The following is a 17,867-nucleotide window of genomic DNA, read 5'->3' as shown; positions in this document are numbered from 1 at the left end:
GGAAACAGTTTCTATAAGGAATACATAGATAGGGGAGAGTCAGGACAAAACTGGAAACAACTAGTAGTTTCAGTTTGACTGGATTTTGGGGAGAGGTGTACTGATTGTAAATGTTTTACGACTGGCTCCCACAACACAGGTTTAATCTGTATTATTAACATTTTTGCCATCATTTCCTTAAGCCTGGACAAGCAACAAAATAATAAATAAGGTCACAATTTGTAGCATTTGTTGATTTCCAAGGTATAAATGATCACATTATAAATTAAACAACTGGTTGGAGCAAACACATTTGAAACAAGGGGATACGCAAAGGGTAAAGGTAAAAGGCTGGAGTAGAATATATTATGCTTCAGCTAAAGTAAAAAAAAGCAGGGGTAGCAATCCTTATCTCAGATAAAGCAAAAGCAAAAAATAGATCTAATTAAAAGACCTAAGGGAGGAAACTATATTCTGCTAAAAGGCACCATCGAGAATGAAGCAATATCATTACTTAACATATATGCACCAAGTGATATATCATCCAAATTCCTAGAGGAGAAGTTAAGGGAATTAGAGGAAGAAATAGATAGTAAAACTATACTAGTGGGGGACCTCAATCTCCCCCTCTCTGAACTTGATAAATCTAACCTCAAAATAAACAAGAAAGAAGTTAAGGAGGTGAATAGAATTATAGAGAGGCTAGATATGATAGCTCTCTGGAGAAAACTGAATGAGAATAAAAAGGAATATACCTTCTCCTCAGTGGTACATGGCACATACACAAAAATCAACCAAGTACTAGGGCATTAAAACTTCACAATTCAGTGCAGAAAGGCAGAAATATTAAATGCATTATTCCTTAAGATCATGATGCAATAAAAATCATATGCAATAAAGGGACATGGAAAGATAGACTAAAAACTAATTAGAAACTAAATAATTTAATCCTAAAAAATGAATGGGTCAAACAAGAAATTATAGAAACAATCAGTAACTTCATTCAAGAGAATGACAATAATGAGACAACATACCAAAACTTGTGGGATGCAGCAAAGGCGGTTCTTAGGGGAAGTTTTATAAATCTGAATGCATACATGAATAAATTAAAGAAAATGGAGGTCAATGAATTGGGCATTCAACTGAAAAAGCTAGAAAAAGAACAAATTGAAAATCCCCAATTAAATACTAAATTATAAATAATGAAAACCAAAGGAGAGATTAATAAAATTGAAATTAAGAAAACTATTGAATTAATAAATAAAACTGAACTGGTTTTATAAAAAAAAACGACAATAAAATTGATAGACCTTTAGTCAATATGATAAAAATAAAAAAGAAAGAAGAAAACCAAATTACGAGTATCAAAAATGAAAAGGGTGAATCTACCTCCAATGAAGAGGAAATTAAAACAATAATTAAGAATTATTTTGCCCAATTGTATGCACATAAATTTGACAATCTTAGTAAAATGGATGAATATTTTCAAAAATAGAAATTGCCCAGATTAACGGAAGAGGAAATAAATTACTTAACCCCATCTCAGAAAAAGAAATGGAAAAAGCCATCAGTAAACTCCCTAGGAAAAAATCTCCAGGGCCAGGTGGATTTACTAGCAAATTCTATCAAACATTTAAAGAACAATTGATTCCAATACTCCACAAACTATTTGGGAAAATTAGTGAAGAAGGAGTCCTGCCAAATTCTTTTTATGACACAAATATGGTACTGATGCCTAAATCAGGAAGAGACAAAATGAAGAAAGAAAATTATAGACCAATTTCCCTCATGAATATAGATGCAAAAATTTTAAATAAAATATTAGCAAAAAGACTACAGCAACTTTTCACGAGAATAATATACTTTGATCAGGACGGATTTATTCCAGGAATGCAAGGATGGTTCAATATTAGGAAAACCATCAGTATAATTGATTATATAAACAATAAAACTAGCAGAAACCATATGATTATCTCAATAGATGCAGAAAAGGCTTTTGACAAAATACAACATCCATTCCTATTAAAAACACTAGAAAGAATAGGAATAAACGGAGTCCTCCTTAAAATAATAGGTAGCATCTGTTTAAAGCCATCAGCAAGTATTATATGTAGTGGGGATAAGCTAGAAGCATTGCCAGTAAAATTAGGGGTGAAACAAGATTGTCCACTATTACTCCCCTTATTCAATCTGGTACTAGAAATGTTAGCAGTGGCAATTAGAGAAGAAAAAGAAATTGAAGGCATCAAATTAGGCAAAGAAGAGACTAAGCTATCACTCTTTGCAGATGATATGATGATATACTTAGAGAATCAAGTAAAAAACTACTTGAGACAATAAATAAATTTGGCAAAGTTGCAGGATATAAAATAAACCCACACAAATCCTCAGCATTCCCATATATTTCTAATGAAATGCAACAGCAATAGATAGAGAAATCCCATTTAAAGTTACATTATAAAATATCTGGGAATGTACCTGCCAAAACAAACCCAGGACCTATATAAACACAACTATAAAACACTTTGCACACAAATGAAGTCAGATTTAACTAATTGGAAAAACATCACATGGCTGGGTGAAGTTAATATAATAAAAATGATCATTTTACCTAAATTAAATTACATATTTAGTGCCATACCAATCAATCTAGCAAAAAATTACTTTATACAGCTAAAAAAAATAGTAACAAAATTCATTTGGAAGGAAAAAAGGTCTAGAATATCAAGGGAATTAATGAAAAGAAATGCTAGGGAAGGTGGCCTAGCCATATCAGATTTTAATCTGTATTATAAAGCAGCAGTCATCAAAACTACTTGGTACTGACTGAGGAATAGAGTAGTGGATCAATGGAATAGATTGGGTACACAAGACTCAGCAGTCAATGACTATAGTAATCTACTGTTTGATAAACCCAAAGACCCCAGTTTTGGGGATAAGAACTCACTATTTGACAAAAACTTCTGGGAAAACTGGAATATAGTATGGCAGAAACTGGGCATAGGCCATTATCTAACACCATATACCAAAATCAGGTCTAAATGGGTTGGTGGAGTTGTGAACTGATTCAACCATTCTGGAGAGCAATCTGGAACTATGCCCAAAGGGCTATAAATAATTTCATACCCTTTGACCCAGCAATACCACTTCTAGGGTTGTATCCCAACGAGATCATAGAAGTAGGAGGAAGACCCATATGTACAAAAATATTTATAGCAGCTCTTTTTGTGGTGGCAAAGAATTGGAAATTAAGGGGATGCCCATCATTTGGGTAATGGCCAAACAAGTTGTGATATATGAATGTAATGGAATACTATTGTGCTATAAGAAATGAGGAGCAGATGGACTTCATATTTACCTGGAGAGGCTTATACAAACTGATGCTGAGTGAGAAGAGCAGAACCAGGAGAAATTTGTACACAATTACAGACACAATGTATGTGTAATGACCAACTCTGATAGACTGGTCCCTTATCAGCAATGCAAGGTTATAAGACAACTCCAAAAGACTCATGATGGAGAGAGATGTCTACATTCAGAGAAAGAACTAGAAAGAACAGAGTTGGAATTCAGATTGAAGCAAAGTACCTGCTCTCATTCTTTTTCTTGTTTGGTTTTATTTCCTCTTTCCCATTGTTCATTTCATCTGTTACAATCCTTCATAACCTGACTAACATCTAATGTGAAAGTATTTGCAAATCCTATACTTGATTGCATGCTGCCACGCATGTATCAGATGTAATGTATGTAATCAGAACCTTGAAGCTGTTCACAGCAGCAGTCCTCTGGAAAGTTGCTCCTGCTTGGCTTTACACAATCCCACTTTTTCCATTTGCTACCTAGAGGGTAAGTGACTAAACCTTTCTGGATCTCAGGTTTCTCATTTGCAAAATGAGAAGGTTAAGTGGGAGGACCTCTAAGATGCCTGCTAGATCTAAGGCTATGGTCCTAAAATTGTTAATTCTATAAGCAGGAAGGACAGAGAAAGAAGTTAACACTCTATTATTAGGTGTATGACCACAGGCAAATTTTAAGTCCTCTCTTAGTTACTTTCTAAAAATGGAGATAATACTACTTGTTCTAGTAGCTTCATAGAATCGTGTAGCAGCAAGCACCCCAAGCATCCTCAGGGTTTGCTGCCACCACAAGTTCTTGGATCTGCTTTGATAAAGGAAAGCAACTCAAAATGGGTTAACAAGCTTACTTTAATCAGTCAAACATGTATCGTTTACCTAGTTCAGGGGAAAGAGGTCAGCACCCCGAACTTCAAAGTATACAGGCATAATTATCAAGACAGAAACAGATCAAGTAGACAGATTTCCAAATTGTCCAGCCATTACATCCATACCCAATCAACATCTGGGTTTTTCAAAGCCGGGGGGCTCTGGACAACGGCTTCCCAGAATCCATATCAAATCACAGAACACTTCTCAAAGTGAGCCCCAAAACAAAGCTACACATCAGGGCTTATATAGCCTTCTCCTGGCTCAGAGAATGTAACAACCTTATTGACTAGTCACTGGCCAATCAAGAAGTATCTACTGAAAAACAAGCCTCCCACCCCAAGCTCCAAGTGCACTTTAGCCTAGGGGCAGGGAAGATCTTCAAATTTACATTCCCATTACAAATCGTTACAAGGAAAGCTTTTTAAAATGCTGTAGAAATGTATTATGTTTTTTCACCTATTTAAACTTATTGAAAATTTGAACTAAATTTAGATGCCATCATGAAACCAGTAATGAACTTCCTCCTTGGGCATAGAGCTATGCATAGAACATAGAACTTTGTGACTTCACTTACGTCTTTATCATGTAATACTGTATCTATAATCATCTATTGTATTTTTCATATAAATTTTTTGTATCATCTTAGTATTATTTCCCCCAGGCAGACTGTAAGTTCCTTGGTTACAAGGGTTGCATATGATCTAAATTTTGTACCTCTTCTAACACTGTACACAGGAAATACTAAGGAACACTCATTGAATGGGAGGATAGTTGATAGAGGAATCATGTTAAGGTAGAAGAAAGAGGGATATTTGTCTTCAGAACTTTTCTGTTCCTCCACCTCCATCCCCACCTTCTGTGCTCCTCCCTAGGGAATTCCAATTACCTATTTCAATGGGGAGGAATAAGGCACGCACATGTGATATTGCTTAACTTCTTAACAGGTGAGAAAGGGGCTGGAGGGAGGGAAAGAATTTGGAACTGAAAATTTTTTAAATGAGGGTCAAAAAATTAAATTTTAATTTTAAAAAAGAAATAATAATAATAAAGATGCATACAGCTTGAGCTATTCTCTGGCTGCCAAAGGCCTCTACTATATTGTCCCAGGTAGGACGAACCTGCTTTCTTGGAGAAATGCCCAAAGTCCAGCTTGACAGACATCTCATTCCTTAGACTGAAAGGAGCTGAGGGATTGGCTAATCAAGCCTTTCTCACCTCCTCTACTTTATTTTACAGATTAAAAAATAAGTGATATTTATATAGTACTTTAAAGTGCCCAAAGGTTTTGCCAATATTATCTTACTTGGTCCTTGCAAGAGCTCTATAAAATAGGAATTCTCACCCTTCTTTTATAAGAGGTTAAATGACTTGCCTATGGTCCCACAGCTGGTAAGTATCAGAGACACCATGTGCAGCCAGACTGCCCCAAATCCAAGGTCAGCTAGTTATCCTTATGTGACAGTGCCTCTCTAAAGCCCAGACAGGGAAGCAGCATGCCCAAAGTCATACAGGTAGTAATACAGAAGAATTGCAATTTGAAGGCAGAATTCTGATTCCAAAATCATAGTTCTTTCTATTATATCTGCTGCCTTTCCAACATCTACTATGGACAAAGCTCTGTGCTAAGTGCTACAAAGTCCATTATGGTGAGTAAGATTTAGTGCCTGCCCTCAGGGATGTCACAGTCTAATAGGGGAGAACACCACCATGCTTCTCTCACCTTCGATCCATCACTATGACTGCCTTCTTCCCTGAAAGCCACTGAAGTTTTCTAAATTTAGGTTGGCAAAGGTGCAGTGGATTGAACAGTGGATTTAGGTTCAACACGGATTCAGATCCTAGCTCAATATTTAAAAGCTGTGCAACTTCGTAGAATAAATTTACCATCTTTGTGCTTTAGTTTCTTCATCTGAAGAATGGGAATGATAACACTTATACCCTCTACCTTATAGGATTGTTGAGAGGACCAATTGGTATCTAAAGTCCTTTATAACTCAAAACACTAGAGTGTAAGTCATTATGTTTTATTTTGCCTCCATTCCCCTCTTGCCTTGTTCTGAATCCTTCCTCTTTCTCAAGACAGTAGGAAGAATCCTTCAGATTACTGAAAAATCACTGAAGCCTTCATGAGACCATTAAATAATGACTAGCCAATTACTCAGGGGTTGCATCTCCCCAGAATTCATTGAATCAACACTGGTTAAACCTAAATCCTAGATGGGATCTTATATGTCACTTGGTCTAATCTCATTTTACAGATGGGGAAACTGAGGCCCAGTGAGGTTAAATGACTTGTCCAAGGTCACATAAAGTGATAAGTGATAAGGCTTGGATTTGAACCCAGGTCCCCGTGCTCTAAATAAAGCACCTTTTCCACTACACAGGAGTATCTCTTAATATGTTATGCTGCCTAGAATCCTTATGAAGCCTCCTCTTGGAAGGAGGACTTGAGGAAAGCTCTCTGCCATTGAAATAGGCAGGGCTGGAATGTATCACAACCTTCCTACCACTAGTTCCCCATGCTGGTATATTGAACTGATACAGTACAAGGTCCAAACTCAGACACAAGCATCGATGCAAATATTACAGTGACAACCAAAGGGAAAAGAGTTTGTCAATCGCTCCCCCAGTAGGCACTGTAGTGCCTCCCCAAACACTCTCTCCATAGGATACTTTATCCCTACCCACTAACCCAAATGGTCTCTGAATCCACCAATCATTCTTCAACCAATGACCTTCCTATTGCAGAAGTTCATTTGCCATTAGTTTCCACTCATCTCAGCTGTTTGCCACATTGGTAAGGGCAGCAGAGGAAGCTATGCTGTGTTTGGTCATATCTGTCTCATAAAAAGCTTCTGCCTCCCTTCCCCAAGAAAGACCTGCTTTACTATCCTGCCACCTGACAGGAGGTCACTGAATAAAGGGGACAGCTGGTAGGGGAAGGTGGAGAGAGATGGGCAAAGTCAATGGTCAGATAAGAGGATTTTGTAATTCTTGAACATGGAGGCGTTGTTATGTTATGTATATTGGATATTGGCAAGATCAAAGGTATGGCCATGTTTGTGTGTAGGTGAGGTGGGGTGGAACAATAGGTCATAGGAAGTGAGTAGGTTGAGAACTAAATAGTCAGGGTGTTTGAGAGAATGTTAATATATATACTGAAGTCCCCTAGTATGAGAGCAGAAATTAGGGAGGAGAGAAAAATTGTGAGCCAGGTACCAAACTCATTGGGGAAAGAAGGGGAGTAGTCTGGCAGCCTCAGTAGCTACTAGAATTTTGATTGAGTGGTATATATGCATTGCATGAGCCTCAAAGGAGGAGAGGTTATGGAGTGATGGAGGTAGTGAGAGAAACTGGAAGTGGCAATGGGGAGCATGGAATATTCCAACTCCCCAACAACCCAGACCAGTGAGCCAAGGGGAAAGAGTGAGGGAGCAGCCAGTATGGGAAAGGGTAGCCAGAGAGATTATGTCATTGTGGGAAGTTAGGCTATGGTGATAGCTAGAAGATGAAAGGTATGGGGAAGAAAAGATTTAGGGTAAAGGGAAGTCTTTTGCCTATGAAAGAGGCATTCCAGAGGGCACATAAGAAGGGGTTAATAGTCTTCCATTAAAATAATGTGGTGGGAGGGCTGGGGGTGGAAATAAGGAATTGAGTGGTTGGAGATGGGAATGGGGTCTGGTTGATGACCTACAGAGGTTCAGAATCACTGGGATGTATAGGGTATGCTTAGAATTTCCTTTACCATCATCTCTTAGAATCCTTTCCTTCCTTCCTTCAACAAGACAATATTTGGAAAGTACTCAGCGTTGTGCCTGACATATAGCAGGTGCTGTATAAATGTCTGTTCCCCGTGCCCAAAGGGCTATAAAACTGTGCATACCCTTTGATCCAGCATTACCACTTCTAGGTCTGTATCCCAAAGAGATCATAAGAAAGGGAAAAGGATTCATATGTACAAAAATATCTATAGCAGGTCTCTTCATGATGGCAAAGAATTCCAAATTGAGGGGATGTCTATCAATTGGGGAATGGTTGAATAAGTTGTGGTATAGGAATGTAATGGAATACTGTTGTTCCATAAGAAATGATGACCAGGCAGGTTTCAGAAAAACTTGGAAAGACTTACATGAACTGATGCAGAATTAAGGGAGCAGAACCAGGAGAACATTGTACACAGTAACAGCCACATTATGTAATGACCAACTATGATAGACTTACCTCTTCTCAGCAATACAATGATTTTAGACAATTCCAAAAGACTATGATAGAAAATGCTATCCACATACAAAGAACTATGGAATTTGAATGCAGATTGAAGCATACTATTTTCACTTTTGTGTTTTTTGTTTTCTTTCTCGTAGTTTTTCCCTTTTGTTCTAATTCTTCTTTCACAACATGACTAATGTGGAAATATGTTTAATATGATTGCATATGCATAACCTCTATCAGATTGCTTGCTGTCATGGGGAGGGAAGGAAGGGAGAAAGAAAAAATTTGGAACTAAAAAATCTTATAAAAGTGAAAACTTGAAAAAAAATTTGTTACTTTCCCTCTGTGTATGTGCATATACATGTATGTGCACATATACATAAATATGTGCATACATTTAGATGTATAGGTACATCTATGCATACATATATGTATACACACATATATACACACAAAAAATAATAATACAGACGGACAATAAGCTAGGCACAGAACTGAACAAGGGGAGGTAAATAGACCAGATTGCATTCGTATAATTGCGCAGTGGTTTGTTTGTTTTTTTTACCACCTCCAAAGTTCTCCTTGAAACAAGGGCCATTACTGGGTTTCCCCGATAATAAGACCTATCCCGAAAATAAGCCCTCCCCTTACTGTGTAAGATTCCTCTAAAATAAGCCCTCCTCCGAAAATAAGCCCTATTGAGATTGCTACTGTAGTGAAGGTGATCCCCTGCGCTACACGCTACATTACGGTACCCTCTGTATGCACCGCCCCCCCCCCCACCCCCCCCCCCCCGGTGAAACGCACGCCATGCTCCGAGCTGCATCCAATCAGAGCTGCAGCAGTGAGTGCGTCATCCTGTTCTTCCCCAGTGATTTGCTTATTGAATAAAGGTACATTTTTTTGTTCACATTTACCTGTTTATTAAAATTGCTGTCAATGTTCATTAAAATAAGCCCTCCCCTGAAAATAAGCCCTCTGGTGTTTTTCTGTCCAAAAAAGTTAATAAGACAGTGTCTTATTATCGGGGAAACACGGTATTTTAACACTAGAAAGCTGGCCTTGGAGTCAAGAAGACCTGAGTTCAAATCCTGTCTCTGATACATGTTAGCTGTAAAACCACGGGCATATCACTTAACCCTTCAGAGTTTCAGGAAATTCTCTAAGACTTTGTTAGATAAATTTCTGATTGTCATCAGGAGAGGGAGTTTCTATACCAAGAGTTTCCCTATGTTGATGAAAACATAGTTTCAGACCCCAAAATAAATCTTCCTGTGATGCTGTATGGCTACAAATCCCAAAATACCACCATCCCCACAGTAGTAAGGTGGTAAATCTCTCAAAGGACAATGGAAAGATAGGTGGCAGATGTGGGTAGTCTGCAAAATGTTATCCACCAAAAATTTCACAAGAAAAAATGAACTAATGATGTTACCAGGAAAAAATATAAGCAGAGAAGAAGTAGACTAGTCATCCACCTGCAGCAAGAGATAACTAATTAACAACCCATGCACTCCATTGGTATCTGCACGGCGTCAAGAGAAACTAAAGGGGGGCGGCCAGGTAGCACAGCAAGTAAGAGCACCGGCTCCAGTGTTGAGAAGACCTGGAGATTGAATCCCGGGCTCAGACACTTAGCACCCACCCAGAAACACCTGGCCGTGTAACCTTGAGCAAGTTACTTAACCCCAATTGCTTAGGGACGGCCAGGTGGCTCAGCGAGTAAGAGCACCGGCTCCAGTGTCGGGATGACCTGGATCAAATCCGGGCTCAGATACTCAGCACCACACCCAGAAATAATAACTGGCCTTGTAACCTTGAGCAAGTTACTTAACCCCAATTGCTTTAAAAAAAAAAAAAAGAGAAACTAAAGGCCCACCCCTTGAACACTGGGCAGATTGGAAATACGTTGGGGTTTCCCCATATAGGCCCATATCTTTCTGCCGAAACTTCTGGCTTTGAGACAACTAGGTAGCACCGCAGGTAAGGGGCTGGATATGGAATCAGGAAGATCTGAGTTCAAATTCAAATCAGGAAGATCTGAGTGTCAAGTTCAGGTACTTGCTAAAAGTGTGATCCTGGCTTGAAGACCTTTTAAGGGGCCATGTATGGGTTGCAACATGCATCTTGGAAGACAGTACCTATTTGTTTGAATCAAAACAGAAGGATTGCTGGATTTAGGATCAGAGTACATGGGACTCATTCCTGGCTCTGTCACTTACTACTTGGGAGACCTGTATGAACACTTAATATCTAGTGGACTCAGTTTCCTCATTTCTAAAATTAGGGGTTTGGACTGGATGGATTCTAATGGCCCCTCTAGCTCTAATCTATATATCTATATCTGTAATCTATTCTGTGAACCATTAAGGTATCCCCAGAGCCTTGTACATAATAAGTATATCTAAAAATGCTTCTTTTTTTTTGGATTATTGAAGGTCATACCAGATTGTTAAATAAGTGACATTGGTACTAAGTGCTTTAAGTGTCTGGTTCAAATAATTTAGGAAAACTTTCACTGAATAAGTCACATTTCTATAGTTCTGCAGGTTTTTTAAAAAGCATTTTCATCACAATAATATAGTGAGAAAGATAGTACAAGTATCATAATCCTAATTTTACAGATGAGTTAGCTAAGGCCCAGAGAGGTAAAGTCACTTGTCTAAGGTTATACAACTAGAAAATGCCCAAAGCATAACTCAGCTAAGCTTAACACTCTTTTCACTTTACTATTGAAAAGGTGGAACTTAAATTGGGCCTTGGATAGAGTTTCAAGGAGAGGAATTGGTGGCAATTGGGATTTGCATAGCTTGTTGGGGGTGAGGAGAGGGTTGTGAAGCCAGGACTAGGAAGAAAATAGAGGGAAGGGGAGTGCAATAATAAATTTCTTAATATGATTTTAAAAAATAAATGAACATATATTTAATAACAGGAAAACCTTACCCTCTATGACCCATAGAGATCCGTTATAGTAATGTGAAATCCCATGGGTTTCAGAGAAAGTCAAAGCCTTCAGTGGACAGTAACAAACAGGAAGTGTCATTTTCCAACCTGGTCTGGGGCACAGAAATGCTTCCTCTCTGTTCAGGGGAGGAATGATGATTTCACAATCCCACTCCAAATGGCTATGGTTGGGGGAGGGAGGGGAAGTCATTACATCAGCGTGGTTAAAATAGAGGTTTATATTGGGGAATGGAGAGTGAAGGGGGTGGGGCAGGGAGGCAAAAAAGTAGGTTGGAGCCAGGCTGAGGAAGGCTTTGAATGCCAAGCTAGAGTCTTTGGACTTTTTCCTATACCTAATGAGGAGACACTGGAGCTTTTGCAGCAAAAAGAGGGACATGATGAAGGAGGTGTTTGAGAAAGACTAATTTGGCAATGGTATTCGAATAGAATGTTTTGTTCTTTCTTCTTTTGGAAGGAAAGGTCAGCCCACTGGCATCTGATTATGGTTAAGGCTGAAGATCCTCAGAGTTGGGTAGTTTTGCAATTTCATGATTTTCAATATGCAGCACCTCATAAGATCACAGATTACAGGGTGGAAGGTACCATCTAGTCCTCTTATTTCTACAAAGAAGAAGTTGTGTTGATTTAGTTGTGCTTGACTCTTCATGACCCCATTTGGAGTTTTCTTGGCAAAGATACTGGAGAGGTTTGCCATTTCCCTCTCCAGCTTATTTTATAGATGAGGAAATTGAGGCAAACAGGGGTAAGTGACTTGCCCAGGGTCACACAGCTAGTCACATAGCTGGGATTTGAACTCAGGTCTTCCTGACTCCAGGACCTGTGCTCTATCCACTCTATCATCTAGTTGCCCCACAAAGGTAGTGACTCCTAATCCAGTGCTCTTTTTGCTATACCACAGTCTCCAGACTCATCTCATACAAAGAAAGCAATCACTGTCTCTATAGAGGTTTCAGACCTTCTAGACCCTTACTATTTCAGGGCTGGGCTACTCACTACCCTTGTGATCTTGAGTACATTACTGAGCTGCAGTTTCTTCTTACACAAAATGAGGGGGTTGGACTAGTCATTATCTAAAGTTCCTTCTAGATCTGACATTATGGAATTCTGTGGCCTTAACAAAAAGAAGGGTTAGGGTCAGATAGGTGGTGCAGTGAATACAGCACAGTCCCTGAAGTCAAGAGGACACGAGTTCAAATTCAGCCTCAAAGCTAACTAGCTGGGTGACCTTGGGCAAGTCACTTAACCCCAATTACCTTGCCTTCCCCACTCGGGAAAAAAAAAGGGTTGTTAGAGACTGTCTAGTCCAGTCCAAGTAATTTTCAGAGGAGGAAACTGAGGACAATCAATCAACTAACATTTATAGCCAGACAAAATAGCATCCCTGATGTCAAGGAGCACAATAGGGGAAAAAACATGCATACAGCTACATACAAATGAGATACACATAGGATAAATTGGGGCTAGTCTTAGAAGGAAGACATTAAGATTAAGCCATAAAATAGCTTCATGTACAATCTATTTCAAAGTGCTTGCCTTCTCAAGGAGGGAGGAAGCTTGGTACTCAGAAATGATAAAAATGAATGTTAAAATTGTTTTTACAATTAATTGAGAGGAAAAAATCAAAACATTCTTAAAAAAAACTGACTTGCCCAATATCCCTTGGATAGTTTAGTTGGATAGCTGGGATTTACACTCAGGTCTTCCAACTCCAAATCCAGGTACCTTGGTACAACATCTGAATATATGTTTCTCCTGGTTTTGCTGGAGTATTTTTCTCTGTACTACATCCTGACCTTGAATTGACTCACCAAGAGGGAATAATCAATCCCTCCTCCGCTCACAATTGCAATCTTCAAAGCATCATGGAAAGAGTGCTAGACCTGGTTCAGATGCCATGTCTAACATTTACTACCTGTGTGACCTTGGATGAGTCACATAACCTCTCTAGGTTCAATTTCCTCTCTGTACAATGAGGGGTTTACACTACATGACTTATAAGGCTACTTCCGGCTCACAGTCTATGCTTCTCTCTTTCCATCTCCATAAAACCCTTTCAGTTTTTATATAGAACATTAACAAAACCAGCAAGGAAATCTCATAGATGACCAGGATTATTTCCTAAAGGTTAAAAATAAACAATTCTGGGAGACCAGAGACTCATTTGCCAACATAATGGATTGGGACAAGGATACTTCCTCACCATAAATATAGTCATGTGTATTTTTGTCAGTAAAGGATATGACATGCTCAGCAGAGGAAATAATCACACAGACAGCTGTCACCATGGTAACGAGAGGCCCAGTCGCAAACAAGTAGGAATGGACCCTCATTTACTCACCTTGGAAATATTGGTTAAATCTTAAAAGAGAAAATTGCAAGCATAAGCCATAAGTCTTGTTTTCATAGATACATGGCATGATAGAAATAGATAGGACTTTGGAAATAATCTAGTTTAACTCTTTCTTTTTAGTGATGAGAAGACTGAGTTGAAGAAGGAAGGGACTTGATGGGGTTACCCAGCTAATTGGTGCCAGAGCTAGGATTAGAACCCCAAGTAGACTGACTCTTAATTTCAGTGTTCTTTCCATAAAAGGCAGGCTCTTGCTAGCCATTGTTTTTATATTCACCAATGTCTTTTGTTTTCATCAGTCTCATTTTCAAGCATACTTGTCCACTCCTCAGAGATTGATTCCTTGAAAGAAATAATTAAAAAGAAAGAGGAAAAAAGAAGCAATATAGTACAAAACTACCCAACACGTCAGCTAAGTTTGGTGGTATATGCAGAGTTCCTCCTCCATAGTCTCCCACCTCTGCAAAGAAGGGAGAGAGAGATACACTTTTTCATCTCTTCTTCGAACTTGTTCATTATTGTTTCAGTATGGTTTTGGGTGTTTTTATTCTTTCTGTTTACATGGTTGTAGTCACTGGACATCTTGTTTTCTTGGTTCTGCTTATTCCACTCTGCATCAGTTGAAATTAATTTTCCTACATTATCTGTTTTCTTCATATTCATAATTTGTTTTGATATAGAAATATTATACTATATTTGCATGTCACAAATTTGTATAGCCATTCCCCAATCAATGAGCATAACTTTGTTTCTGTTTTTTTGTTACTACAGAAAGCACGGTTATAAATTTTAGTGTATTAGGGACCATTCTTTCTCTCCTTAATCTCTTTGGGATATATGACCAACCGTGGGATCTAGGTCCAAGGTATGTGTAGTTTAGTGACTCTTGGAACGTGTTTCAAAATTGTTTTCCAGAATGATGAGACTGATTCACAGCTCCACCAACAGTGTATCATGGTGCTTGTCTTTCCACACCCTTTCAACAATGAGTATCGTCTTTTATCATCTACACAAATTTGCTAAGTAGTAGGTAAAGCCTCAGAGTTGTTTTGATTTGCATTTCTCTTATACTGGTAAGTTGAAGTAATGTTTGATATTTATTAATATTTACAATTCTTCTTCTGAGAACTTTTTATTCAGTTCAATAAATTCAACAAACATTTTATTAACCACCTACTATGTGCCAACCACTATGCTAAGTACTGGGGATACAAAAAGAGGGAAAAGACTGCCTCTGCCCTCAAAAGGCTTACAATCTAATGGGGGAGACAGCATGAAAACAGATACAAAAAACCAAGTTATATACAGGATAAACAGGAAATAATTAAAAGACAGAAAGCTCCAAAATTAAGAGGGGTTAGTGGAGACTTCCTTTCACCATTTATTCACTGGGAAATGGCTTTTAGTAGCATATTTGTTGTTAATTTTTATCAGATATCTTTAGTGTGTAAACATAAAAAGGAGTGAACCCTCTTTGTCTTTCCCCAGCTCACACCCCCTGGAAACTGCCTTGGAATTGCCCGGCCAGGGAGATTTGATCTGGACAAGAGGGGATTTCCCAGGTTTTTCCATCCTATGTCCACTGTTGGCTTCCTATTTGAAAACAATTAACAAGACCAGCACAGCTGGTGAGCCAAAGCCCAAAATAAACTTCATTTTAAATTGATGGCAGGCATGGGCTTGATTAAAAATATCTCAGGGCCTCTGCATCATTGCAATGGGAATTAAACCCATTGCAAAGGAAAATAATAATAATAATAGCTAACATTTAGTTAACACTTTTTAGGTTTACAAAATTTGAAAAAATATTATCTCACTTTATCTTCAATAACAAGGAGGGGAGGGAATGTGCTACTGTTATTCCTATTTTAAAGATGAGAAAACAGTGGTAGAGAGAGATTTGCGAGTGAATTGCTGAGGGTCACTTAGCTATATCTAAGACCAAATGTGAATTCAGGCCTTCCTGACTCCAGGGACTGAACTTCCTAGCTACTTACAAGACTGTTTTTGGGATTTTTTTTTTTGCTTTTTTTTGGAGGAGGGAAGTTAGGGCAATTGGGGTTAAGTGACTTGCCCAAGGTCACATGGCTAGTAAGTGTTATGTATCTGAGGCTGGATTTGAATTCAAGTACTCCAGACTTCAGGGCTGGTGCTGTATTCACTGCACCACCTAGCCGCCCCGCTAGACTATTTCTTTTGGTCCATAGTGGGATCTTGTTCACAGGCCTTCTTGATAGAAGGGTCAGCCATGGCCCTGTTACCATAGCCCTCTGTATAGAAGTTGGTCCTTGATTCTGTTCTACTTGCATCATAGGATTTAGAGTTGGAAGGGACTGTAGGGATAATTTAGTCCAAATCATTTGTATTCTAGTGAAAGCTGAAGGCCAAAGGAGAGGAAGTGATCTGCCCAAGTTCACACAGGCAGCAAGTGTAGACTTGGTATTTTAATCCAGATCTTCTGACTGCAGATGTCATAACTACATCACACTGTTTCAGGGAAAATAGGAAAAATCTTTGAGGTAACCCAACATTTTCATGGATTTGTGTGTATCTCATGATAATAGCTGAAACATGTCAGTCAACAAATGTTTACTCAGTGCTTACTAAATGCCAAGCACCATGCTGGGGACATAAAATAAAACAGACCCTGACCTCAGGGAACTTACATAGAGGAGGAGTCAATATGTATATAAAAAAGTTTACTAAAAACATACACAAAATGATTATCAGGTGAAAGTTTTAGGAGGACAGACTGGAACCTTGTATGTATGGGGGCACTATGAGGAAAGGCTGCATGTGAGAGGTGTGAATTGAGCAGAGTTTTGAAGGAAACAAAGTTGCTTTAAGGTTTGCTAAGAACATTCTATTCATTCCATTTCATTTGTTCTCTCCATTGATCCTTATAAGTATTCTCTGAAATAGGCATTATTATTATTTCTAGTTTACAAATGAGGAAATGAAAGTATAGGTAAGTGACTTGTTCAAGGTAACAAAGCTGGAAAGCATCTGAGGCAAGATTCAAGTGTAGGTCTTCCTGACTGCTAGCCCAGCATTCTGCTGACTGAGGTATGCCTCTAGGTGCCTCAGCTTCTTCAACCTATAAAATGAAGAAACTGGGCCAGGTGAACTTTAAGATCCTTTCCAACCTTATATTTATGATGCAGTGACCCTACTTCAGATGACATGAGTCATCAGCCAGGTGAATGGAGGCAGAGGAGGTAGCCTACCTCTCTATCCATCCCCGCCTATCCTCCCACTATCAAACCTCAATGCATAGTCTTTGTGAGTTGTTATAGTTGAAAAAAAATCCATCAATTAGTGACTAATTCAGCATTTTTATATTTTAATGTCCTTTTTTCCTTTGAGGAGCTGGAGGCATGATGAAGAGAGGAATAGATCACTTGGAATCCTAGATCTTCAGAGACAGAAGAACTTTTGGACATCAGCTCCAACACCCTTAAACCCAAGCATCCTGATTCCAAGTTTGATATACTTTTTGCTACATCACGCTGCCTCTTCAGAATTTCAAAAGTCCTAGATTTCATCAGAGCAAACCACAACAATGTAGAATCTCCATTCAAAGATAGTTCTGTTTTCCCCTGCATTTCTCTCTTATGTTTTGAATCAGTTTGAATTCATAGGAAACCTTATCTTTTAGTAACTATGGCAAGTCACTTCACCTTTTTGGGTCTCAGTCTCCTCCTCTGTAAAATTAGGCGATTAGATTAGAAACTCTCTAAAAGTCCCTTTCGGATTTTATAATTTATGAGACTATTAAGGTTAATATTGTATTTCTTCTCCCTCTCCTTTCTTTTCCTGCTCAGCTGGTCCATCCTTATGGTCTGAGATGAGATGACTCAGCCCTACAAGAACCATTGTCACGAGACAATTTTGTTTCTTTCCTTCCTCAAGTTTCCCACTCATCGGCTGCCCCAGCTTCACTGACTCAACATGAGGAATCACTAAACTCCAGCTGCCATACCTGTACCATCCTCCAACAGTACAATGGTCCCCCTACTGACCTATCTGTGCAATGATCCTTTCTCCCTTTAGTTCAGCCCAAACAAGTTCGGATTTTTGGAGAAAAAAACTTCTATCATGGATCTAAAGGAAAATGAGAGAAAGGAAGAGCAGGG

The 17,867-nt window shown here is 38.7% G+C and overlaps 2 long non-coding RNA genes across 2 annotated transcripts in view; one reads left to right on the top strand and one right to left on the bottom strand.

Annotated features, from left to right (window-relative positions):
* The window catches only part of LOC138176847 (uncharacterized), a 4,861-nt gene extending 439 nt beyond the window's left edge, over positions 1 to 4,422 (bottom strand). The window contains exons 1-2 of the long non-coding RNA XR_011172397.1: positions 4,212 to 4,422; positions 1 to 11 (exon numbers count right to left, since the gene is read on the bottom strand). The exon at positions 1 to 11 is cut by the window's left edge and continues 439 nt beyond it. This is a non-coding gene — a long non-coding RNA (uncharacterized lncRNA). The remainder of the gene's footprint in view (positions 12 to 4,211) is intronic.
* The window catches only part of LOC138176848 (uncharacterized), a 17,776-nt gene extending 440 nt beyond the window's left edge, over positions 1 to 17,336 (top strand). The window contains exon 2 of the long non-coding RNA XR_011172398.1: positions 17,098 to 17,336. This is a non-coding gene — a long non-coding RNA (uncharacterized lncRNA). The remainder of the gene's footprint in view (positions 1 to 17,097) is intronic.
* The last annotated feature ends 531 nt before the right edge of the window (positions 17,337 to 17,867 follow it).

Source organism: Petaurus breviceps, unplaced genomic scaffold, assembly GCF_028583685.1.
Source record: "Petaurus breviceps papuanus isolate PSGF00001 unplaced genomic scaffold, PetGlider_PUasm1.0 90255, whole genome shotgun sequence".
In the NCBI taxonomy this organism is placed as follows: Eukaryota; Metazoa; Chordata; class Mammalia; order Diprotodontia; family Petauridae; genus Petaurus; species Petaurus breviceps.
The sequence above is the reverse complement of the archived record's forward strand: the minus strand, read 5'-3'. Positions and strand labels throughout refer to the sequence as shown.